The following is a 25,699-nucleotide window of genomic DNA, read 5'->3' on the forward strand; positions in this document are numbered from 1 at the left end:
AACCCTCACAGAGCAAAGCCTTCCTACACCTGTGCAGTGCAGCTTCATATTCTGAGGTTTCATCTAATCATGTTCAACTCCAAGCAGAAATTATTCTGTGAAAAATCCAGAAATAAAAAAGAAACTTAAATATCATGTCTCCAAATGTGCTGATGATATTTAGTAGCTGTCTTCATTAGAAAATTGACTATCACATGCTGACAGTGCAGAGCTCAAGTAACTCCTAGTTTGCAATGGTTTCTAAACCTAAGATTTTTGATGCTGTCAACATGAATGTACCAAGGAGAAGCCCCAAATACTCTCTTTAAGTGAAAATTTTTGAGATAAGAAAGTCAGAAAAATGTATGTTGAAGTTGCTAAGAATTCGCATAAGAGAAATTTTCCTAACTATAAAAATTGGAATAAAATAAATGTTTGCTATCACTAAAAATGCAAATGCTATAGCCCCAATCTATAACAAGCACCCACTTAATGAAAACGCACATTGCATTTATGAGGTGTAAGAGTAGAAGAGAATATGGAATGACAATGTTTTTTGTCAGAAGTTGTTTAAAAACACATGCAAAAACTTTAGCATAGTGTATATGTTGCTTGTCTTGTTACTACAAGGAAATACCATGCAAAAGCTGTTAATCCCAAAGATGGCAGGAGAAAGACCACCAATCCAAATCATACTGGACAAATTAATTAAAGTAGACAATTAACTAAAGCAAGCTTATTTATTTGTGTACATAGGATGCCTCTTACTAATGTGGAGTTCAAGAGGTCAGTATCAGATGTAAGACAAGGTTTTTATATATCAACAATAGGGCGTTTTGAAATACAGGAAAATGAGTGGGGTTATAGGAACAGAACACAAACAATGTGGTCAAAACCAGGTAATCACAACAGGTAGTCATAGTTAGTCATATAACTTTTTGAAACAAAGGTATGGTTGTAAACAATATTTTGAAACAAAGACATGATTGAAATTTGTGTAGCAGAAAGTACAGAACCATTTATAGTTAAGGTTACAGGTGAGACATAGTCTAATCCTTGAAAACAGAACTTTTATCATAAACAGGAATTCATCTAGTTTGTCTTTATTATAAGATGCCCTGTAAGCCTAAGTTGGAGTTCTTCACTTTCCCCTATTTTATGTGACTCTGTAAAATCCTTGTTAGGGTCTTAGCATTCTTTGTCTGGGGATAACCAAAAATTTCATACCATCAAAACACTCATTTATTTATAACTATACCTATTTTGTTAGCATAGATATAACAAATATTTCTAAACCATATAATCTTGGTATGTCAATAGGCAATATAGGTAGCAATTTTACCCGATTTCCAGGGAGTTTCCTTGGAATTAACATTTCAGTCCTTTGTTGAGGACCAGGAACAATGTATTCATCTCTGTAACTACTTCTGGCTGTAGTTTGCATGGCTTTGTGAGGGGCCAGGAAGGCTCAAATGTTAAGTAAAGGCCTGGAGAGAATTAGGAAAGCAGCGTTTTCATCAGAACCATCTGGTTTTCTCAATGATCTGAAGATATACATGAAGCAATCAATTTGGCTGAACTGGTTTACAAAAGCTTTCAGGAAACCCAGAGCTTTCCAGTTTTGTAGGACTACATGGGACAGCTGTGGTATAGATCAACTTTGGAGCGGCTTACAGTCTGTAGCTAATTTCTGTATGGTGTCTGTCAGCTGAGTGGAACTCTGACAAGATGAATACTGACTAGGGACAGAAGTCAAAGTTAAAGAACTCAATGAATTTTTTTACTTTGGGCATGTATTCCAATCCAGTAGAGTCCAAACCAGCACGAACAAATGTTTTCAGTTTGCTGTAAACTATGTCTGTGGTGGGATCCCTTTAACATTGTTTTATTTTAAGCAGTGTTGAATTATAATGTCTACTTTACAAATTAAGCTTTATTATACCTTGGTATGTGCAGGAAAAAGGAAAGTGTTTGTCATCTGTATTTTATGAGATCTTATACTGTATCCGACATGGATAAATATATGGTTAAATACCCTCAATTGAATTATTTTTCTTGAAGGGTTCTACATTAATAATATTTCTGAAAATTTTTAAAAAATACATATAAATGTCCACAAGGATGCAGTACACAGGCCAAAAGAAATGCAGTGAAATAAAAGGGTAAATGAGACACCACATGCTTTATCCACTACAAAGCAACAAACTACATCAGAAAGTAATAAAATTTGTAAAAGGAAAACTATTGATCATAAATTTTATATTTGTGAATCACTTTCAGCTGAGACTTTTACAATTTGTGTTGCAAAAAACCCAAATGTCATGATGACAAAAATGGTCTGAAAGTACATAAGAAAAGTTTATTGTCACTTTTTTTCTTATTTAGGAGAAATATGTGCGAGTGAAACTAACAGGCTTTGGCTTGAATGAAAATAAAGAACTAAAATAAGATTCACAGGAAGATGAAATTGAAGAAAGTTCAATTCTGCTCATAGCAGTGTTGTTTGTAATAGCCAGAACCTGAAAGCAACCCAGATGCCCCTCAACCAAAGAATGGATACAGAAAATGTGGTACATTTACACAATGGAGTATTACTCAGCAGAAAAAAAAACAATGAAGTTTTGAAATTCACAGGCAAATGGAAGGAACTTGAAGAAAACTTCCTGAGTAACATAATCCAATGGCAGAAAGACAAGCAGGGTATGTACTCACTCATATAATATTAGACATAGAGTCTACAGTCTATAACCCACACCACCAGAGAAACTAGAAAACAAGGATGATCCCAAGAGAAAAACACATGGTCCCCAGAATAAGGGGAAAGGGACAAGAACCACTGAGCAAATTGGGAGCATGGGAGGAGAGAGGTAGGAAAAAGACAAGGGGAGAAGAAGAAAGGGATGAGAACAAGAGGAATCAGGAAGACTGAGACAGGGGAAGAGTAGAGGAGACCAAGAAAGGAGATACCTAGATAGAAGGAGCCGGTATAGAATTAGAGAGAGGTCTGACACTAGGGATCCACAGGGATGACCCCAACTAAGAATCTAGGCAGTAATGGAGAGGCTAGCATTGAAGCTCCTCCCCTATAATGAGATAGATGTCTACTTGATTGACATCTTAGAGCATCCAGTAGCTGACCAAAGCAGAAGCAGTTATCTAGAGCTAAACACTGAGCTATATTCCTGGAATCCAGTTGAAGAGAGGGAGGGGGAATGAGCTAAGTAGACAAGACTATGCTAGAGGAACCCACAGAAACTACTGAGCTGACCTAGTGAAAGCACAGAGACCCTGGTCATAAGGCTGGGAAACCAGCATTGAACCAAACCAAGCCCTCTGAATGTGGGTGCCAGCTAGAAGGCCTGGGCAGTCTATGGGGTCTCTAACAGTGGAGCCAGTGTTTATTCCTAGTGAACAAACGGACCTTGGGAGCCCATTCCCTATGCAGGGATACTATTGCTGCCCAGATACACAAAAGAGGGCCTAGGCCCTCCCGCAAATGATGTGACAGACCTTGATAATCCCCCATGGAAGGCCTCACTATCCTTTGGGAGTGAGTGGGGGGGTGGGTTGGGAGGGTTGATGAGAGGATGGCAGGGTGAGGTAATATGTAAATTTTTTTTAATTTGTAAAAACTGAAGAAATAAAGTAGTAGCTGAAAAATTGAATGCAGTAAAATTGAAAGTATTGATTAATATGAAACTTATTTCTAAATATGAAACATTTTATAAATATGATTTAACAATATTTTCACAAAAATGTATTTAAAGACATTAATGTTCTTATTTAGGAAGATACCATTAAATTTCAGCAGCATTTTTTTTTTTTGCTTTTTAATTACTAGTGAATTTGAGAATGCAAGTCATCAGTTTTTGTTGCACAATAAGAATGAGTTATCTAATTATGGTTAACAACAGAGGACACTATGCTTCCTCACACTTTGTATACAGAATGGGTTCATGTCTTAGTTTCTTAGGTTACCTAACCTAAATGCAGTATGAAATAATGATAAAAATTGTTCTCCTGCACTTATGGAATTCAAAATCCAAGTTATCAGCATGGATGATCCCCTTCTGAATGTTCTCCGAAATTGTGATTCCTGTCTCCTCCGAATTTCTGGTCCTCTTAAGTCCTGACTCCAGACTTTAATCTCTCTCTATCTTCATATGGAGTTTGTATAGTACCTTTTTCTGTTTTTCTCAAAATAACATCAATCTCTTGATGTATGGTCCACCTACAATCTGGCATGATCTTAAATTGTGATCTTTCATTTAATCATACCCTTTTTTTTGGCTATTTGAATTTTTATGGGATTTTTATTTTGTTTTATTTAACTTTTTGTACCTATTCCTCCCAGCTCCCAGCTCCCTTTCCCTTCCCTCCTACCCCATCCTCACCAATTCCCCCAACCCTCCACTCCATCCCCACTCTGCTCCCCAGGGAGGGTAAGGCCTTCCATGGAGGGATTTTCAAAGTCTGTCGTATCATCCCAGGTAGGGCCTAGGCCCTCCCCCATGTGTCTAGGCTGAGAGAGCATCCCTCCCTGTGGAATGGGTTCCCAAAGTCCATTTGTATGCCAGGGATAAATACTGATCTACTATCGAAGGTTGCACAGATTGCTGAGGCCTCTTCTCTGACACACAGGTTCTTCTCAATACTGAAGCTTGTCACTATATATTTCTTGCAAAGGAATTTGTGAACATTTTCCTTCTTTAAATTGAGAAACTTTGATTTTTGAATGTAATAAAAGCATCAATATGCAGGCATTTTGTATTGAAGTTACAAAGTTTCCTCTCTTACATCTCTATTCAAATGCATAATGGGGAAGATAATTTCCACATTTTCAGTCAGAGCTCTAAATCTACTGTCAACAATTGTGGATGTTTTATGAAATATTGCTATTACATTTAATTTGGAACTTTTTGAAAGAAAAGACAAAATTAATATATAACCTTTTTTTACATTTTAAGTTTTATATAAGAATCTTATGAAAGACTAGAAAAATACTCTCCATGACACCTCCTTTGAATGGGATTTTATCGTGTGGAATTATTCTCTGAATATAGAATTCAAAAAAGTTCCTAAAATCACTTCATATATTTTTAGACTTTTTAAAATCATGCTTCAAATGCACTAAGCATTGAATTTTTTTTGAAATGCCATTGTTTTTAATCAGTTACTAGCCTTAATTAAAATAACTGTTTTGTTATCTTTATTTACAAAGCATTTTCATTTATGGAAAAAATCTCCTACATGCCAATCTTTTCTCTTTTAATTCCCACCATTATTGTTTTGCATTTAGTAAATACTTCTTGATGTCTGCCTTGTTTCTTGGGTGTAAAATCTTTTAGTAATTAGTGTTCATTATTACTGTAAATGTCCCCTTAGTTTTTATTCTCTTTCTATTCTTTTAAAATTTGATAATAACTATTCTTTTCTCTTACATCGAATTATTTTATTCCTTCTAGAGAATAACAATAAATGAATAGTGCCGAGGTGAAATTATTCAAAAGCTTGATACATACTTTGAAAATGAGCTTTGAGATTTTTTACAGATTATATTCTCATTTTTCATTGATTTAAAGTATAGCAATTTATTCTAGTAAGAAAAGAAGGAAGCCATTAAAAGAAAATTGTACAAAATTTATCTTTCCACAATTGCTGATCTTTGGATTACTTCCCCCACCCCTTAAATGCAGGACTGTAGCTGGTTGCTGTAATTTCCTGCTTTGTGGGGTCCGTGATAAATTAGTCTTAGGAACAAAGGTAGGAATCACAAAACTATTCCACTATGGGACTTTTCTTTGTTCACTGCAAATATAGGGAAGTAAAAGAAAGCCAGTTCTTATGAATGATTCTATATAAAGAGAATTCAAAAACATCTGCATATATGTATACTTTAAAAATTCACATGTGTGCTCACAGGGTCTTATAATATGCATATAACTCAGGTTTACAATAAGTGAGTAGATTCTACTACAATAAATGAGATTTGGGAGCAATAAAATGTATTTTAATACTTAATTACTGGTTGGCTATTCCATCTTTATCTAAACACTTTCAATACATATTTTTCCTTTAGATAAAGGAGAAATAAACTTGACATCATTGCTTCTAGATTTTTTTATGTTAGAAAAGTACAAATGCTAGTAGATTAACTAAAAATTATATGAAAGACAAAGAAAGTTACATTGAAATATACTATTAAAAAAGATTGGTCTATGACTTATTGTTTCTAATTATGGTTTCTACCTCCCCAAATACAGTAAAAGACCTTTTACTGATTATAATTATATTTTTCAATATTGTGTTTATGTTATATGCCCAAAAGCCAATTATTCACCTCTAATAACCTTTGCTTTTATGATGGAAAATTTTATAAAATTCTAGAGAGAACTAATGTGATAAGCTATTAACATGTAAGTTTTGTAGGAATTAGGGAAATGGCTAAGAATAAAATAATTACCATTGGGTTGAGTTGGAACTGAAGGAAAAGGCCTGGAAGGAATCTATTTCAACATGCTTCAACTCTGTCACATTTTGGTTAATAATATCATGGAAGAGCTGAATATTACCTCCAGGGATTTTCAAAATTAAACCAATACACTTAACTATATGAATATGGGTTAAAAATACTTACATTAATATTTAATGTGAAACTTGAACTAAGGACATTAAATATTTGACAGTCTTCACCTGAAAATAGTACTGAATACTTCTTATATACACAATATTTTACAGTTTTCAACACATACTGTAACTTCTTGTGTCTCACTTTCTGACATCAGATTCTTAATGTTTCCATGCTAAAGAAGGAAAAATGTTAAACAAATTAAGAAATTATCCTTCTGTGTTATTATTTTAGATCCTATACCTATGTCTTTTTGTAATTTGTCATTCATTTCTTAAGAAAAATTTGAATAACACAGAGATATAAAATAAATAAATCATTCATGTTAGAAAAATGGGAAATGTAGTATAAATAGGGTACTTATAAATAATAGTATAAAGAAATGTTATTACAGATATTATAGTGTAGAATTCAAATGAAGAAAATATAAAAAAAAATTTGAAGACAATCTTTTTACTGGACCAAAAAGTAAATACTAGTTATCATAACACATTCCTAGTTGTTATGTAGAGTTCTAATAGCCTTACAAGTTAGACAATACTCCTAATGTCAAAATTTAAGAGGTCTTTCATGATTGATAATAAACTTACAAAAATGGATAATTGGCATACAAAATGGTTTTTGGAATGAATAATTTACCAGGAAATATTAGACAGTGATTTTATTATGATTCTTGTAAAATTATAACTAAACCTAAAAAATGGAATCTGTAAAGTAATAAATTAAAATCTGAACCACAAATTTTCTGATAATTATTTCTCTGAAAAAATGAAATGGGCCTGATTTGTCTTACGATCTCTGACTGGATGCTGAGTTACCATTTCCTCTGAGATTTATGCGTGGGAGACTGAATCCTTTCTGATTTGTTTTTATTCTAATGTAATGGGTGTACTAGTCACATATCTTAAATATCTTGGATATGTTCCATTTGTTGTAATATATGTTAGGACTTTTCTGTCCTTAAGCTCAATTACCATCAGTTGAACAGTATATATGGGTCACTAACATTGGAAGTAGAAATATACACAATTTTACAAAAGAATTGTACATAAACAACTATTCTACAATAAATTATTCTATAACAGTTACTTTTTATCTACATTTTTCCACCTTTTATTCCTCTTATTACCCATTTCAAACATGTGATCTGCTGTAGTAATGTTCCCTGATCTGGAACACTGAAGGAACCTCCCTTGCACCTATGATTTTAGAAGCCTACTCCTAATCTTCTGTGGAAGAAATTTCCCCATTGCCTGTGCTCACTGAAGCTCAATTAATTCTGATTATTTTTATTAATATTTTTACAAAGAATGGAACCGCAGTTGTCACACATGCAAAGAAATAGGGAAACACCAGGCTTAATGGCTTCTGAAAAACAAAGCCTGCATGTCACTGAAATATGGCATAGTAATGCATTTGGGGGTCCTTGTGCCTAATTTTTCAGGACACTGTTTTTTTGAAAATTTGTTATGCCTAAAGCCTTTGTATTTTATAAGAGCTCAAAGTCATAATTGGAAATGGTAGCTTATGAAAGTAGAGAGTGCCTTGGGGTTTGCTGAAATCATTTCCTGTCAAGTGTTCTGGTTGCCTATTTCTGCATCTGTGTTCAGGAAAATACTGTCCTTAGTTTAAACCTTCATTTTTCCAGTATTCTCTTAGTTGCAACTGAGAGGATGCTCATTGTATTTAGTAATGGCATATATAGGTATATTTGTCCACATCACTTGAAGACACTGAAATTTGTAGTCAGGACCACTGAGGCTTGGTGTCATAGCTGCTGCAGTGTGCCACAAGGCTGTACAAGTCACCAGGATAGGCTGTCCTATATAATTACTAGTGTTTCATTCTGAACTTTCCCTCTCTCCTCTCTCCCTTGAGGCATCCCCCCAGTCTCTCTGTTTCTCCTCCTCCACCTCCTTATCATTTTCCTTTATTGGAGCTGACTATAGAAAAATCAGCAATTATTCATAAACATCCATTAATGAGTTTCTGCCCTCACCGTAATATATAATTTTTTTCTGTGGAAAACATATTGAACGTTAACAGCTGCATAATTTGAGTATATCTCAATTTAGAACAAAGCTTAGAAGAACTAAACAGAAACAGGTAATGAAATATTTTTATAGGTAAGAATTGTGTCAGGCAAAGAGTAAGGGCATGAAAATCACTAGAAGCAAGAATAAAGAATTATTTTCTAGCTAGATAGTCCCTGGAAATAGTTATTACTAAAGGCATTCCAGTAGGTAAAAGAAAAGCAACACTTGTTTCCTTTGACTAAGAGGTAACATGTGAGAATAACAGATAATGTACAACCTAAAGGCAAGGAAAGTGTAAGGGACAGCTAATCATTTTGGGGTTAGCACATCACTTTTGGCATATTCTGTTCATAAAAATGAGCCATTGATCAATGACACACAATGAGTGTTTAAAAAGGACATAAACTTGGCATGTCAGGGATACTGGGAGACACTGGGGAAGCTACTAGCCAATGTTAATATTACCATTACTAGTTTCATAACTATAAATAAGGTAATTAAAGAAATGATCCTGCGATGATATTTATGGATGAAGGATAGTCAATGAATGGGTACATACAATAGTTAGATATCACATGAGGGATAGAGGTATCTAGGAGCCACATATTTGACAATGAAATTATTGCAAGCTTTCTCAATACAATTCTATTTCTCACTAGAGTCCATTGAAGAGTTTTTTTCCTATTTTTAATTTTATTTTTAAATTTAAATTTAAATTAGACCCAAGATTGCTTCACATGTCAATTCCAGGTCCCTTTCCCTTTCCCTCCCCTCCTCCCATGCCCTCCCACCAACCCCTACAATATCTCCTCATTTCCCCAGGGAGGTTGAGGCCCTCCATAGGGGTGTCCATAGCCTAGATCCTCCCCCAAGATTCCAGGGTGAGAGTGGATTTGTCATTGTTGGATGGGAGCCCAAAGTCCATTTGTGTACCCGGGATAAATATTGATCTACTACCCAAGGCTCAATAGATTACCTAGGCCTCCTCACTGACACCCACATTCAGGGGGTCTTGATCAGTCCCATGCTGGGTTCCCAGGTATCAGTCTGGGATTCAAGAGCTACCCCTTGACAGGTCAGCTGTTTCTGGGGGTTAAACCATCCCAGTCTTAACCCCTTTGGTCATCAGTCCTCCCACTCTGTCACTGGATTTCTTGAATTCAGCTCAGTGCTTAGCTGTGGGCGTCTGCCTCTGCTTCCATCAGCCACTGAATCAGGAACAAGATAAGGCTGTCCACTCTCTCCATACCTTTTCAATATTGTACTTGAAGTTCTAGCCAGAGCCATATGACAACAAAAGGAGATCAAGGGGAAACAAATTGGAAAGGAAGAGGTCAAACTTTCAAAATTTGCAGATGACATGATAGCTTACATAAATGACCCAAAGAACTCTACCAGGGAACTCTTACAGCTGATTAACACCTTCAGCAAAGTGGCAGGCTACAAGATCAACTCAAGAAAATCAGTAGCCCTACTATATATAGATGATAAAAGGGCTGAGAGAGAAATCAGAGAAACATCACCCTTTACAATTGCCACAAACAACATAAAATACCTTGTGGTAATGCTAACCAAACAAGTGAAAGACCTGTATGATCAAAATTTTGAGTCTTTAAAGAAAAAAATTAAAGAAGCCCTCAGAAATTGGAAACATCTCACATGCTCTTGGATAGGTAGGATCAATGTAGTAAAAATGGCAATCCTGCCAAAAGCAATCTACATATTCAATGCAATCCCCATTAAAATACCAGCACAAATATTCACAAAACTTGAAAGAACAATATACAATGGAAAAAAGAAAGCATCTTTAACAAATGGTGTTGGTACAACTGGATGCTGGCATGTAGAAGAATGCAGATAGATCCATGTCTGTCGCCATGCACAAAACTTAAGTCCAAGTGGATCAAAGACGTCAACATAAATCCAACCACACTGAACCTATTAGAAGAGAAAGTGGGCGGTACCCTGGAACGAACTGGTACAGGAGACAGCTTCCTGAACATACCAGTAGCACAGACAGTGAGATCAACAATTAATAAATGGGACCTCCTGAAACTGAGAAGCTTCTGCAAGACAAAAAGGCAGCCCACAGAATGGGAAATGATATTTACTAACTCCACATCTGACAGAGGGCTTATCTCTAAAATTTACACAGAACTCAAGAAGCAAGTCTCCAAAACACCAAAGGATACAATTAAAAAGTGGGCTACAGAACTAAGTAGAGAATTCTCAATAGAGGATTCTAAAATGGCTGATAGGCACTTGAGAAAGTGCTCAACATCCTTAGCCATCTGAGAAATGCAAATCAAAACAACTCTGAGATACCATTGAAGAGTTTTAATTGTAGCACCAATCATATATATATTTTATACGCAGAAAAAAATATGGGCTCCGTTTTATTTAAAATGGGTGCTAAGGGGCAAATGTAAAAAGGAAGCCCATTTAAAATGGTAAGTGCATGGACTCCCTAGTAGACAAACTTCCTGTGGTTTCCAGTAATGGCCATGAACAGGAAAACTGATGGATAAAATAGATGCATTGTTCATATTGAGTTGTCTGGGAGAGTATTTGGTACAGGAAAAGAAAATCAAACAAAAGAAATCAGTGCTACCCAGTGCCTTTGGTTAAAATACAGATGGAATGGATAGCCTATTAGGAAGAAGACAAGAAACGGAGAGATTCACTTAAGCCCTTTACTTGTCAATGATGTTTAGTTTGATAAAGTGTAAGGCATTGATTCCAGCTGGGAAACTGCCTGTAAGTCTTCTGGTTAGTGGTATTCTTCTGAGGTATAGATGATCACACAAAGATTATCACAAAAATGACTTAATTATAGTACTAAAGGTGTATCTTGTATAGGAATTCCATCAAGGAGGCTGTACACTCACAGGTGTACTTGAATACTGATGCACTTCTGTTACCAAACTGGGAAACACATTCCTTCAAAATATCATCTTGTAGCTTTCATGACTTTAACACTAGCTTGGTCTTGTCTTTTAAGTGTGGGTAAATAAATGAGTGATCAAATTGTCTCATAATCCAAATATGACATTTACATGAAGAATAAAATCATTTCCCCATTTTTGTGTCAATACTGTTTGCTCTTTTGATGTCAAAATTTACAGTTTATAGAAATCAAGATTATAAAAACATGCTTATTTAATTTTAATTTGGAGTAGCACATTCAGTTTATGAATACACAGCATTTGTTGGTTTTATTTTAAATGTAAAATATACACCTTAAATATATGAATGCAGAGGTTTCAAAAATGTAATTTCAATAGCAATATAACTCACAAAATAGTAATTCAAAATTATATGTAATAAAATATAAAATAAAACTAAGACTGATGGCATGGTGTTATAATCCCGCATACTAAAGAGGCTAAGACAGATGATCATGAGTTCAAGGCCAGTATGAACTTCATAGTTTGTACAAAGCTACCCCTGGAAGTTTAGCTGGACACAGCTAAAGATTGGTGCTGTAAGATGTTTGTGTCTTCATGGAGGTTATGACTTCCATGTCCCATGGTTGTTATTGATTTTCATGTTAACTGGATCCAAAATAACATTTACAAAGTAGCATAGCTTCAAAACATAAACAAAAAGTACCATGGCTTCAGAATATAAACAGCAGATTCATTTTTTTCACAGTCCCAGATAATGGAAGCATAGGATCAAGTTGTCAACAGATTTAGTTTCTGCATGGGTTCTCTAGCTTGCGGACTTCTGCCTCTGGCTGTGTCCTCACATAGCCTTTTCTTTTGCCTAGTGAGGAAAAATGTGTTCATTGCTTTGTTATTCATCTTTTCACTTGGATATGGGTCCTACATGTAGGGCTGGTTTTGAGTCAAATATGTGTGTCTCCTTCAACTTTACATGTTGAAACCTAATCACCAGTCTGATGATATGCTAAACAATTGCCTTGGAAAGTGATTATGACATAAGGGTGGAGGTCTAATGAATAAGATTAACACCCTTACTAAAAGATCCTCAGGTGTCCTGCCTTTTCCATTACTGACAAATGGTGATAGCCATGAAGCGTCCTTCATCAAATGCTTGAATCTATATTGTATCGTTTTGGTTTCTTTCAAATTTCAAAATGATGATAAATATATTTCTGCTATTTCCAAGTTATTCTGTCTATGTTGTTTGTTACAGTAGTGCAAAAAGACTAAGGTAGATCACATATATTCACATCTCAAATAAAAAGGTCCAGAGATACCATTTCTAAATATAGTCACTGCAGTTAAACCATGGTTTATTTACTGACAATATATTTTGGAAGTCACTCTTTGTGGTCTTATGGATTAAAAACTAAACAATACCATACTAATTCTACAGAAAAGTGTCTGAAGTTGATAGGAAGCCAAAAAACAAAGCAAGCAAACAAAACCTTGCATTAACCTCACAGAGTGGAAGAAACTGGGTTGTGGGGTATTTGTCAGGCCTGGACCTTGAAGGTGTATCTTCATATGTAGACATCTGTGTAAAGAAAGAGAGAATATTGGCATGGGTTGCATGAGCAATGCATTGTAACAACAGCAACAGTAAAGAAGAGTTGAGAAAGATATCAAGTCCTCTTAGAGTGTATATTTTAAGTGACAGCATTCTACTACAGTCCTGATTCTGTTGCTCCACTTTTGATTCTATAGTCCCAACATAGTTACTTTAGAAAGTATCGTGACAATATCTATCCACTATATAGAATTCTTCTTGATATCACTCCTTGCAGGAATACAGGGAGAAATTTTTAGAGCTGGAACTTAAGAAGGGAAAAAAGTTCATAGAATTGCTGCCATCAATAGTCATTCAGAAATATGAATTACCCTCAGCACTTACAAATGGCTATTTGATATATCCTTAGAGACTCATACTATATGATTGCCTACTTCTCTCATTTATTTCCTCCAGCATCAATTAGGTTTGATAAAGCATAAAAAACTGAATGTCACATTTGGCATGTTTCTGGATGACTGCATTGATTTTTTTGGCTTGTGGATAAATTCAATTACATGCAGCATTCAGAAATTCCTGTAATTGTAATTTTGTTGGATCTCCTCACTCAATAACTTCCCAATTTCCTAATCTTCTGTAAGGTCGAAGGTGGCAGAATGTAGAGCAATTTTTTAAAGCAGTACATGAGTAAAATCCAATATCTAATAGCAGGCAAAGCAAATGCCATTATGCACACAGCATTCGGCCTTTAAAATTCATATTAATTGCAAAGTACCATCTGCTCAAGTTCCATGGGTCTGTGGTACCTTAAACCTGGGACACATCATTTAACAAATGAAGGCTGCAAGCTTGCCCATATGGATACTTCAGAATTTGAAAATTACAAATTTAAGTGAATGAATTATGAGTTCTTATAAGATAATTTTAAATTATCAAATTGAAAATTATTGTGATGATGTAAAATTTAGAATGGTCCAGATATCGTTCACATATTCAAAGTTGAGCAAAGAAGGTTTTATTTCTGGTTTAAGGATTGAGAGGCAGGGAAAAAGAGAAGTAGTGGAGGGATCAGGAGAACTAGAGAATAGAGTACAGCAAATGAAGGAAGGGAGAGAGAGAGAGACAAAGACAAAGATAGAGAGAGACAGAGAGACCAAGAGGAGGAGACAGAGAGACACAGTAACAGAGAAAGGTTATTAAGAATAGCTATAAACACACAACCATATTATAGAAAGTGCTATAAATGCATGTCTCCTTTTACCTTATTAGCTATGGTACATTGCCATCCTGATGGTCTATACTTAACTGCTATTCCATACCTGTGTCAATAATAATGTGCTGTGGAATACATTAAGAAAATATACTGCTTTCGGCTTATTACCGTGTGGGAGAAAAGAGTCATGAGGAAGGACACACATTTTAGCAACAGACAGATATTTCTAGAACATATTATGACTATGTAAGAATGGATCCAGGACAAGATACAGGATCAGAAGCATGAACAGGCAATAGACTGCAATTAGGAGGCATTATGTCAACTTGTCCTGGAGGATATGGAGACTCTCAAAAGGATTTAGCATAGCCATTCATTCCATTATAATTGGTTTCTAATGTAATATTCATTCCCTTGTTAGCATCATTAAAACTATCTTTCTGCAATGGTGCAGTAAAAGGTAATAACAGGAGTTCTGGGAATCAAAGTGAAAACACTGGCTTGTGTAAAGTGAGACAAAAGGTGAGGTCTCTGGTAATGGGATCTCAAAACTCAGACTACAGCATAAGGAAGTGCTGTTTATAAAGTAGTTTATAAAGCTCCTTAGCAAAATAGTCTTAGCAGGAGTCAATGAGTGGCAGAAGCACAGCACTGTTGTAAAGAGTTTGGTGTGCAATTGACAGATTTTCTTTTCAAGTCACGTACACATCAATTTCTGATGTCATGCATGGCTTTTATTTGATCTTACTATCTTTGAGGACACACTTGCTATTTTGGTTAATCATGTCCAAATTTCATATCCAAGGTTGCACCACTTCAGCATGAAATTCCTAATTGCCACAGACTCATAACTTAAAGCAGCATTTAAGGATCTATCAGATTTCAAAAGTCTAGAAAGATGTGCCATGTGAGTGGTTCACCTTCTCTATGATGGTCTTTGCATAAATTAGAATGTCAGCACCTAGAGAAACTGAGGCCTGCATGATTAGAATAGCTGCATTGGGGAAATATTTGAGTTGTCTTGTATTTTGTAGTTTGTTCCTATGAAGCAGAATGCTTCATGATCTTCTGTGATATCAGTGTATAAGAAGGCACTGAGCTCCCAGTGTCCTCCAACCCACTCCTCTCACATTTTTGCCCACAGAACCACTTAGTGTCATTACCTATGAGTGAGCATTAAATATCATGTTAGTACTGATTCTTTTAGAAAGTAAAACAAACATTCAAAACTTGCATGAACATGATTTAAAAGTACTAGGAAAGTCTACTAGAACTCATACAAGTTTTAAGAACAAACAAATATTCAAAACTAAAAGAAAAACTGTCATTATATTGGAGATTTAAAATAGTGTATTCAGTTTAATAAAGAATAATATGTATTCATTTTCCTCTCCATTTATATAATTTATATGATATTTTATTTGAAATATTATGACTTGTCAACTTAATTTATAAATAATAGCAAATATGCTACACATTCTATAGAAAACACCATTGTATATACATTAGAAAGCAAAATTAGGTAAAACAAACTGTATATCATCAGTGTTAATATCCTGGCCTTACAGAGAAACTCCGTAAATTGTTCTTGTCTCGGAAAAGCAAATATCTACACCTACAAACACAAGCACACATAGGCATATACATGCACATACACACATGCACACACATACTACACATACACCTAAATACATACATCTACATGCACACACACCTAAACACAAGTACACATATGTACACACACCTACACACAAGTACACACACATGCATACACACACACACACACACACACACAGTACAACAGTGAGATACTAAATATGTCCTCATGGGGAGGACATCATCAGTTAGAACCAAAGATTACATTTAGAAAGAATAGACTTTTGAGGTCCCAGTTGGAAGAATATTTGGTTTTATTTTGTTGTTATTGTTAGAATATGTAAATGTTGTAGCTGAATTCAAGCTTTGCTGACCAGAATGTACATGGTTCAAAATAACCAACCCCAGTGATTGCTTTCTACGAAATAGTCTCCTAGGGACATGATCAGAACACTTGTCTACACAGTTGTCCTTTGCCACATAACTTGAAATTTTCAATAGGATGCCTTTATCTACTTTAGTAAACAGTGAAGAATAGACACTCACAAAGCTCAACTCATCAAAGGGAACACAAAGCAAGCACTAGATTGCTAGCCATCCCTGACATAAGAAGTCCTGGAGCACAACAAAAAGAGTCCTTACTGAGCTAACCGTGTGTCATGTCAGTCATTCACTGATTATAGATACAAACGGGAAAAAAAAGAGTTTGCACCATCATATTCTTCTCATTGTTCCTACTGTCAGTTAAGTCATATTTTAACAATCTTTTGGTTTGGCGTCATTATCATAGCCTGTATATATCTATCTTTCTTATCAATCGTTTTTGGTGCTTCTAGAATTAACACAATATAAAAGTCTAATAAATATGGTAATATTTAAAATCGTCATCTGTATTCTCTGTTTCCATGATAAATGCCAGTCTTCTTACTTTGTGCTCACTTTTTTCCACTCATTCCTGTTCATGTAAACAATTTCCAGAAGCATTCCCTTCCTTAAGGCATGTTTAGCTACTCAAAATAAATCTTCCCTGCCAACCCCACCTCACCCCCCATTGTTGCTTGTTTTTTTTTTTTTTTATTCTTTGGACTCTCTGGGGGGTCAGCATTAGCTTGGCTTGTTTCTAACCATCCTTTCTCAAATTATCCCACCTTTTGCCTCTGGGCTTTTTGTTATGTTTTGCTTTTTTGAGACAGCCTTTCTCTGTATTGTTTTGGAGGCTGTCCTGGAACTCGATCTGTAGACCAGGCTGGCCTCAAACTCACAGAGATCCACTGGCTCTACCTCTTGAGTGCTGGCATTAAAGGCATGTGCCACCAACACCTGGCTTGCCTCTGGACTTTTATTTTCGTCTATTCTATATACCTTTCTTTCCTTCTCACTCAATGTCTTTACTGTGTAGCTGGGTGGTTGGACCCTGGTATTCTCTCTCCTCTTTCTCCCGTTCTTGCTCTCTGGTCTTCTCTCCCCAGATTTCTCTTCCCATTTATTCTCTCTGCCTGCCTGCCCCACCTATCCTTTCCCCTGCCTAGCTATTGGCCATTCAACTTTTAATTAGGCCAATCGGGTGTTTTAGACCTGAAAAGTAACGCAGGTTCAGAGAGTTGAACAAATGTAACATAAAAGAATGCAACACTCAGGTAACACACTCCCTTCCACAGTTTAGCACCCTTTCTTCCTCTCCCAAATGGGCAAGGCAGCAGAGACAAACTCCTCTATGGTGATAGAAACAAGTCTTCACAAGAAGAATTTTTGACATGGTAACAAAGGTAAAACTGAAATTTAGGAAGAACTCTTAACAGGTGTGTAAAACATCAGGCTTCCTGGTGCACATAATGAGCTCTAGTGAGGGACAGTCTCTAAAACGACTGAATGAAGGAGGAAAGCAAGGCAGTTTCTTAACATACAGTAAACGTCATCTGTTTCAACCTAAGAAATGACTTAATCAGAAGATTGAGAATGATGTATGCAGTAGTGGCACATGTCTTTTTTGTGTGATGTTTTTTATTTAAATTAGAAATAAGCTTCTCTTACATGTCAATCCTAGTTCCCTCTCCCTCCCCTCATTCCCTGCCCCCCACCAAACCTCTATCCCATACCCTTTCTGATCTCCAGGGAGGGTAAGGCCTTCCATAGAGGATTTTCAAAGTCTGCCCTATCATTTGGAGCAGGACATAGGCCCTCCCCCATGTGTCTAGGATGAAAGAGTATCCCTCTATGTGGAATGGGCTCCCAAAGTCCATTTGTATACTAGGGATAACTGCCAGAGGTCCTATAGACTGCCCAGGCCTCCTAACTGACACCCACGTTCAGGGGGTCTGGATCTGTCCTATGCTGGTTTCCTAAATATCAGTAGGGGGTCCATGAACTCCCCCTTGTTCAAGTCAGCTGTTTCTGTGGGTTTCTCCAGCCGGGTGTAACCCAGTACTTAGGAGACAGAGGCCAGCCTAGTTTAGAAAGTGAGTTTTAGGACAGCCAGAGCTGTTACACAGGTAAATCTCGTCTGTAAAAACAAAGAAACAAACAAAAGAGATTGATAAATGAGCATATCATCTCAGGTTAGGTGATAAACACATAACAAACAAAAGATAAGTCTACTTGCTTGAGCAATTACTTATTTTTAGCTATGTGATTATAATTATTATAATCCACTGGTCTGACTGTGAAGAAAGTATATTATTAGAATAGAAAGTTCAGGAGATCTAAGAAGTGTGGATGCCTGATTCCCCAGACTTCATTCATAATCTAAACAAACAAAAAAAATTGAGTAGGGAATAATTGTTACAAAGAGAATGTTACTGATTTACCTATATCAGACAATATCAATACCCTTATTGTATTTTTAGATGTAACGCTCTCTCTCTTTCCCTCTGTCTCTCTTTCCCTCTCTCTCTCTCTCTCTCTCTCTCTCTCTCTCTCTCTCTCTCTCTCTCTCTCTCTGTCTCTCTCTCTCTCTCTGTCTCTCGTGTGTGTGTGTGTGTGTGTTTGTGCGTGTGTGTATGTGTTATGTGTATGGCATATATGTTTATATGTTCATGCATATATGGGTATATATACTTGTAATTACACGTAGAGTTCAGAGGAGGAATTTGGTTCTCTTGCTCTAGCATTCTCCTTCTTATTCTTTAAGACAGTCTCTCACTGAATTGTGGATTATGTTGGCAGCCAGAAAGACCCAGCGATTCTCTAGTCTCCACCAGTTAGCACTCAAGAGTTAAGAGGGTATATGGCCACACCTTTTTTTTTATTCTACACAGAAACTGGAATCTGAAACTAGGTCCTTATGCTTGCACAGCTAGTGATTTTGCCTTCACAAACTAATATTTTGAAAAACATCCTGAGAAAACAATATTTACAATGCTGTGTGTATTAACAGTGACTTTCACTAGTAGAAGACATCAACATGGGAAGCCAAAATAAGTGTGAAGTACTGGCACACATGAACATGAACTCAGAGCTTTCACAGCATATAATATGCCCCACCTGTCTGGATTCTTGAAAATGCTTCTTTGTGGATAAAGACACTGGGCTAGGCAGATTTAAAATGTTTCTGAAATCTCCTTCTTTTGAAAAGGAGCTCGTAAGGTCACTGCTCATTGCTTCCAGGTCTCATTTCCTGTACTTCTTGCTGCAATTGTTCTTTTTGTTACAGAAAGTCAGTTGTAAGTTCAAATGTTCTATCATTGCTCTCTCCCATTGTTTGCAATGTATTTTAGTGTGGTGCTATATTATTTATGATTTAATAAAGCTTGTCTTAGGGTTCAGAATGCAAAGCTAGTCACAAGCCACAGACATTAGGCAGGGGTGATACACTCCTTTAATCTCAACATCCATGTTAGGAAGCCATAGATAGAACTAGGAAAACTAGGACTAGGAAGACAGGATCTCTGTTAGGGCAAGCCCACACTGACCTATAAGAAAGTAATCCAGTTCTAAAGAGAAACAGCTCCCACAAAGGTGATCTCAGCACTTGGGATCACATGTCTTTAATCCCAGCACTAGGGAAGTATAAAAGGAAAAAGCAAAAGATCTAATGTGGAGATTTATCAGACAGGGAAAGCTATTGTCTCTGAGGATTTGTGGAGAGAGCATTGCACTCTGAAAATTCATGGAGTTGGTATCACCGCATTCAGTCTGAGTTATAGGTAAAAGCTAGTGGCTGGTTGCTTTACTTATCTGACCATCAGCATGAATCCCAATATCTGTCTCTGGGGTTTTATTTTTGTGTTACATTTTAGATTTTCTTTCTCAACAGAATTTAATTTTCTTTATTTAGCTGAAATTATAACAAGAAAATGTTATCCTGTTCATTGATTGTCTGCCAATCTCTTTGTCTTTTGAGTTCTGCTTGAAATTTCTCAAGGATAATAAATATTATTATGCATATATTGATGAGAAGTTCTGTAATAAATAAAACTTGTGGAAACTATTATCTGATGTAGAATTAAGGTCTGCTTGACCCTAATACACATGACCTGTTCTATTTTGACTTACTTCCTGGAAGACTATGATTACACCATTATACAACATGCTCAATCTCTAATAGACACATGATTATATAAAAATACAACAAAATAATATATTTGCAAGCATGTTTTAGTCATCATTCATTCAATTATAAGTAATAAATTATAGTGAATAATTATAGAGGTAATAGAAAACTATGGAAGTATCTTAAGTACTTAATCATATGGCATAAAACCACCTTTTGTGCCTTCTATAACATATGAATACTGCTCCTGAAGATAATTTTTACTTTTATTATTAGCAATTTGGATTTCCAAACTGAAGCTTGACCCTGGCATTAGCAAGACAGTATTAATGTCAATGGAGTTGGCAGGCTGTGAGTTCTGGATCTGTGAAAAGTTCAGTGTGTTTCTGCTGACAACTCATTTTGCCTAATCAACAGCTTGATAACAGGTGAATAGATTAGGAGCAGTAAGTAGTCTCAGTTTCTTATTGCTGATTGCTGTGATATTTAAAAGATTCAAATCAATAATTAAGATAATTAAGTCATTCAAAGTCAACCTTCTAAGCAGACATTTGAAACTATTTAAAAAAAAACAAGCTGGCATGCACTCATGTGACATTTAGGTTATGCTTGCAAACTTTGCCTTATACTTGGGTAGTTGAAAAGAAGATGCCAAGAAACATTTACATATTTCTGGGGTCATAATAATGTACAGTTGGTGTTGCCAGTATTAAACTCAAAAGGAATGAAATTGTGTTGTTGGTGTGGCTGCACACAGCTTCAATGCTGCCATTTGCCAGAAGCATTTTTACTTATATTACTTTCTTTAGTATCATCCACCATTCAGAGACTAGAACACAGTTGATATGATACCCAGTGGGCTACTAGGTCCATCTGTTCATCTTTCAGTCTTATGGTAAATGTGCAAAATGAGATGATTGCCTAGGTCACAAGCCAAAGTCAAAATTTAGTCATGGAAGTTTTTCATTAAAATAGAACAATTTTCCCTTGGGGACAGATTTATATAAAGTTGCCTGCTTATTTTATAAAAAAAAATAATGCAACTATCTTATAAAAGATAGAACTCTACGTGAAATATTATTTGGTAGTTTATTTAATTCACACTAAAATTTATCCCACCAGCAAAGGAAAATGTTATCTATCCTGAATTAAATGTGTATGTAAATGAAAAATAATTCGTATGTTTTAATTATGTCTAGTATATGATGTAAGGAACACTCAGACCACAACATTGGGATATTCATTTGACATGCAGAGGGTATAGTCATTAAAAGTGCCAGATGTGTTGCACTTAGTGACTCTTTACAACAGCAAATAGCATTGTCGTTTCCTTTCTCAGCATTTGGTGTCATATTTTATAAATGTACTGGAAGCTTAGGTCCTACTTCAGAAGAGAGAAAGAGATCAATAAAGAGAAAAAGGAAGAGAGTATGAGAGAATGAGAGAGAGAACCAACCAAGAAATAGAGGGAGAACAGAGAGAGGGGGAAGGGAAGGAGAAGGTGAGAAAGAGGTGTAATTAGTTATTTTACTCTTTGGAGGCCCACCACCCAGTTCCCAAATAAATACATAGAGACTTATTCATACTATGAATGCCCCACCTTATCTTGGTCTGTTTCTAGCTAGCTTTGCTAAATTATTCCATTTCTTTGACTATGTTTTGCCTCTTGGCTTCTTAGTTTTATCCTGTATATCTGTATATCTTTTATTTTCCTTCTTACCCCATGGCTGGCTGTGTGGCTCAATGGCTGGCTCCTGGCCTCCTTTTCTTAATTCTGGATCTTCCTCTATTTATTCTATCTGCCCACCAGTCCTGCCTATTTCTCTCTCCTGCCTATCTATTGGCCATTCAGCTTTTTTTAGACTGATCAGGTGTTTTAAATGGGCAAAGTAACCCAGCTTCACAGAGGTAAACAAATGCAACACAAATGAACACATCACGTTTGCTTCATTAAACAAATATTCCACAGTATAAACAAATAAAGCACATCTTAAACTCATGTGCCACAACAAAGATGGCATGAAAGCAACATAACAAGCTGGAGATATGTTATGTAGTCTAGAATGAAAGGCATAATTCTCCTGCTTAGTTCCCCAACTGTTGAGATTATGGACCTGTGATATGATGACTGTCTGTAAGGGATATTTTTTGACATTGAAAATTTCACAATATGTGAGACAGTATAAAGAGTAAAAAGGAACAAAAAGTCAACTTGAAAGGAAATAAATGTTGTGGGGAAATAAGGATACATGAAAGCAACAAAGGAAGAGGGTGATTCCTCCTTCTAGCCTCCTATTGTCCATCAGGCAGAGCTGCAGTTCTGGGACAGATGTGACAGCTAAAGTGAAGGTAAAGACAAGTCACTCACTGACATTTGAGATTCTGTCTATAATTTCCAGGCAAAGTTAGAAAAGTTCATTGTATGCAGAAGTGTTTTGGGCTAAATAAAGGATAGGGAGCTATTCCCTATGGCTCATCACCCACCGGGAACTTTCTGTGACTGTAGATGAAGACAAACTTCTGCGAACAAGAGAGAAAGATTCACCACTTGAAAGGATTTAATTAAAGCCACACACTGGGCTGATGAGGTGGCCCCACAGGTAAGGGAGGATGCTACCAAGCCCGAAGACCTGGTTTTTATTGTTTGAGCACACTTGATGGAAGGAGAGAACAGACTCCTCAAGGTGTCCTCTGCCTTTCACTCATGCACACCTCTGGCACCGGCATGGTGATGCATGCAGACATACAAGAAATGGAAGTAATGTTTAAAGTTTTCTTAAATACGTGCATCCTCAGTTACCTTTTAACAAACTATCAGTGAAAACCTAACATGAAATAGAGTACAGCACAATGAAGCTCTCAGAGAAAGTGAGAATTTCATAGAGAATGCTTAGAACATTCACACAAATGGATGCCTGGGGGATGCATCTGCCTGTGACAGTGTGTGTGTTTGTGTGTATCTTCACAAGTGTGTGCAATTTGGGAAGAGATAGCTGCCAAGGAAGAAAATAAGCAGCTGCCGTCAGGCTCTATTATCCAAGGAGCTGCTAGACTAGTTGTATTTGTTCAGGATGTTACTGGAGACGATATTCTCCATTATCTTTTAAGGGCCTGGAAGAGCTGACAGGCTTAGAGGGAAGAAATACTTTTGTGGCCCAGTTAGAAAACAGGTCTTTACTTTACAGCGATTTCCAAAACCTGGTATGACACAAAAAGAAATTGCTGTGCACAACCGTCACAGAGGAGGTGCACAAAGGGCTCTAAGACTGACTTTTCCACTTCTCAATACTCAGTGAACCTCAGAGAAAATGCGAAGGAGCCCAAAATATTTATGCTTGTATGCCTGCTGCAGTAGGGAATTCATACTCCCCTTCAAAAGATAATGAATATTTAATGTGCAATCATATATAAGGTTTTCTTTATATTCTCTTCTTCTGAAGTATAATTTACATGAAATAAAGAATAATTTTAGATGTTGAGTTTATTAAGGTTTGAAATTACAGAAGTCTTTGGAAGTTGCACGATAAACTGGACAGAGGGCAATACCACATGCTTTCCTGTTGCCCCTAAAATAAGTGCCTACTCTATTGAAAAACTAGGAAGGGAATAGCTTTACCATGGGCAAAGTTTATGTACAAATTGGCATATGGAGACCACACTTGTTTCTGAGCTTCATCATAATGTTGCCTTAATCTGTAACTTTATTTTTGAGCATTGTTCTAGTTCATAAACATGTCCGATTTCCCTCCCTATTTATTATTGATGAGTTTTAGGGTTCTTTTCAATATTTGTTACATTTTGAAAGGAATAGTAATACCTATTCATGATTATGCCAGTTTACATATCAGTTGAAAATTTATAAATATAGGACTGTTATAACTGACCCATGTCTTCACAGTGTGGTTTTATACTTTCAACAACTTATTTCTTTGAACCATCCTATAACACTGCACGATTTTTACAGAAAGGCTTATTGTTACAGTCTGCTTTTGAAACCTTTGGAGTTAATTGACACATAAATATTGAAAGTTTTCAGTGTTCATTTAAATAATGTTTGACATAAGTATAAGTTTTTATACCAGAACTGGAATAAAGATAATGAACATGCCCACTTCCACAGAGGAATCAATGTTTAAAGTTATTACAACATATAGGGGTTTAGCTGTGAATTAGTCCTGTTGGTTTCACAAGATCCTGTTTCATACCAGTTCTTCCTGACCTCTGGCTCTTAAAATCTCTCCCCCTCATCTTTCATACACCCTGAGCCTCAGGAGAAAGAGAATGTGGTGTAGATGTCCTGTTCACGACTGAGCATTAGACAGACCTTTGCATTTTGAACAGTTACACATTTCTGTACTGACAACAGTCCACTGCAAAATGTTCCTTCTAATGAAGATAGAGAGCTCACCTAATCTGTAAGAATAGAGATATATTTTAGAGGACAATTTGGTACTATGTCCATTTAGCAATGTAATAGTCATGACTTCTCTCATAGGGCCTAGGAGAGATGCATCCAATGGTCCTGGCTAATTTTAAAATACTAGGCATGAATTGCAATCCACAGAGCAGTCTTACACTATGAGAAAGTGGTTGATTACTATGATTGCACACATGGGTGTATCTTGTCAATCTGGCCATTATTGCAGCTCTAAGTGTTCATAATTGACTAAGACTCTATTAACTTTTCTCTGCCAGCAACCTATCTTGCACCTTCCAGCATTATGAAAGCTAGACAGCAGGGAAAAAACTACTTTGTCAACATCGACTTTATTTTTCCATTTCCCATTATCAAAATATATGCACTATATTACTATAGTGCTTCTACAAGTAGTATCTTACAATTAAATTGTGATTGGCAAAAAAAAAATACTGACTGGAATAGCCTGTACTATTTTCTTGGTCTATGAACCCACCATGTCCAACAACTAAAATAACACTGAAAGTTTTACTTGACATAATATGGCTTCAGGGAATACCGTTGTCCCCTGTGTAGATTAATCCCAGCTAAACTCATTCATTCATATCTGTTTATATGTGTTAGTGGAAATACATGTGTGGTGGGCACATATGAAGCTTATAGAAGAGTAAGTTTCCACATTCCTTCCTAATGTCCATCAAGTTATTGTTATGTATCCCTCCCTAAGTCCCTCCACACCTCTACACTCCCAATCTCACCCCACTTAGTCTTCCTTCTGGTCATTCCCCTTTCCCACTTCATATCACCCTGATCTGCTATCCTCATCAATTAAGATCTTTGTAAACAACAATGGTCCCTTTTTAGTTTCCTGGATTCTACAGGA

At 36.2% G+C, this 25,699-nt stretch overlaps 1 long non-coding RNA gene across 2 annotated transcripts in view; it reads right to left on the reverse strand.

The window, feature by feature from the left end:
* The window catches only part of LOC121134711, a 58,696-nt gene that overhangs the window by 24,002 nt on the left and 8,995 nt on the right, over positions 1-25,699 (reverse strand). For both annotated transcript variants that reach the window (XR_005871833.1, XR_005871834.1), the window contains exon 2: positions 13,051-13,128. This is a non-coding gene — a long non-coding RNA (uncharacterized LOC121134711). The remainder of the gene's footprint in view (positions 1-13,050; positions 13,129-25,699) is intronic.

Source organism: Mesocricetus auratus, unplaced genomic scaffold (assembly GCF_017639785.1).
Source record: "Mesocricetus auratus isolate SY011 unplaced genomic scaffold, BCM_Maur_2.0 Super-Scaffold_100029, whole genome shotgun sequence".
Classification (NCBI taxonomy): Eukaryota; Metazoa; Chordata; class Mammalia; order Rodentia; family Cricetidae; genus Mesocricetus; species Mesocricetus auratus.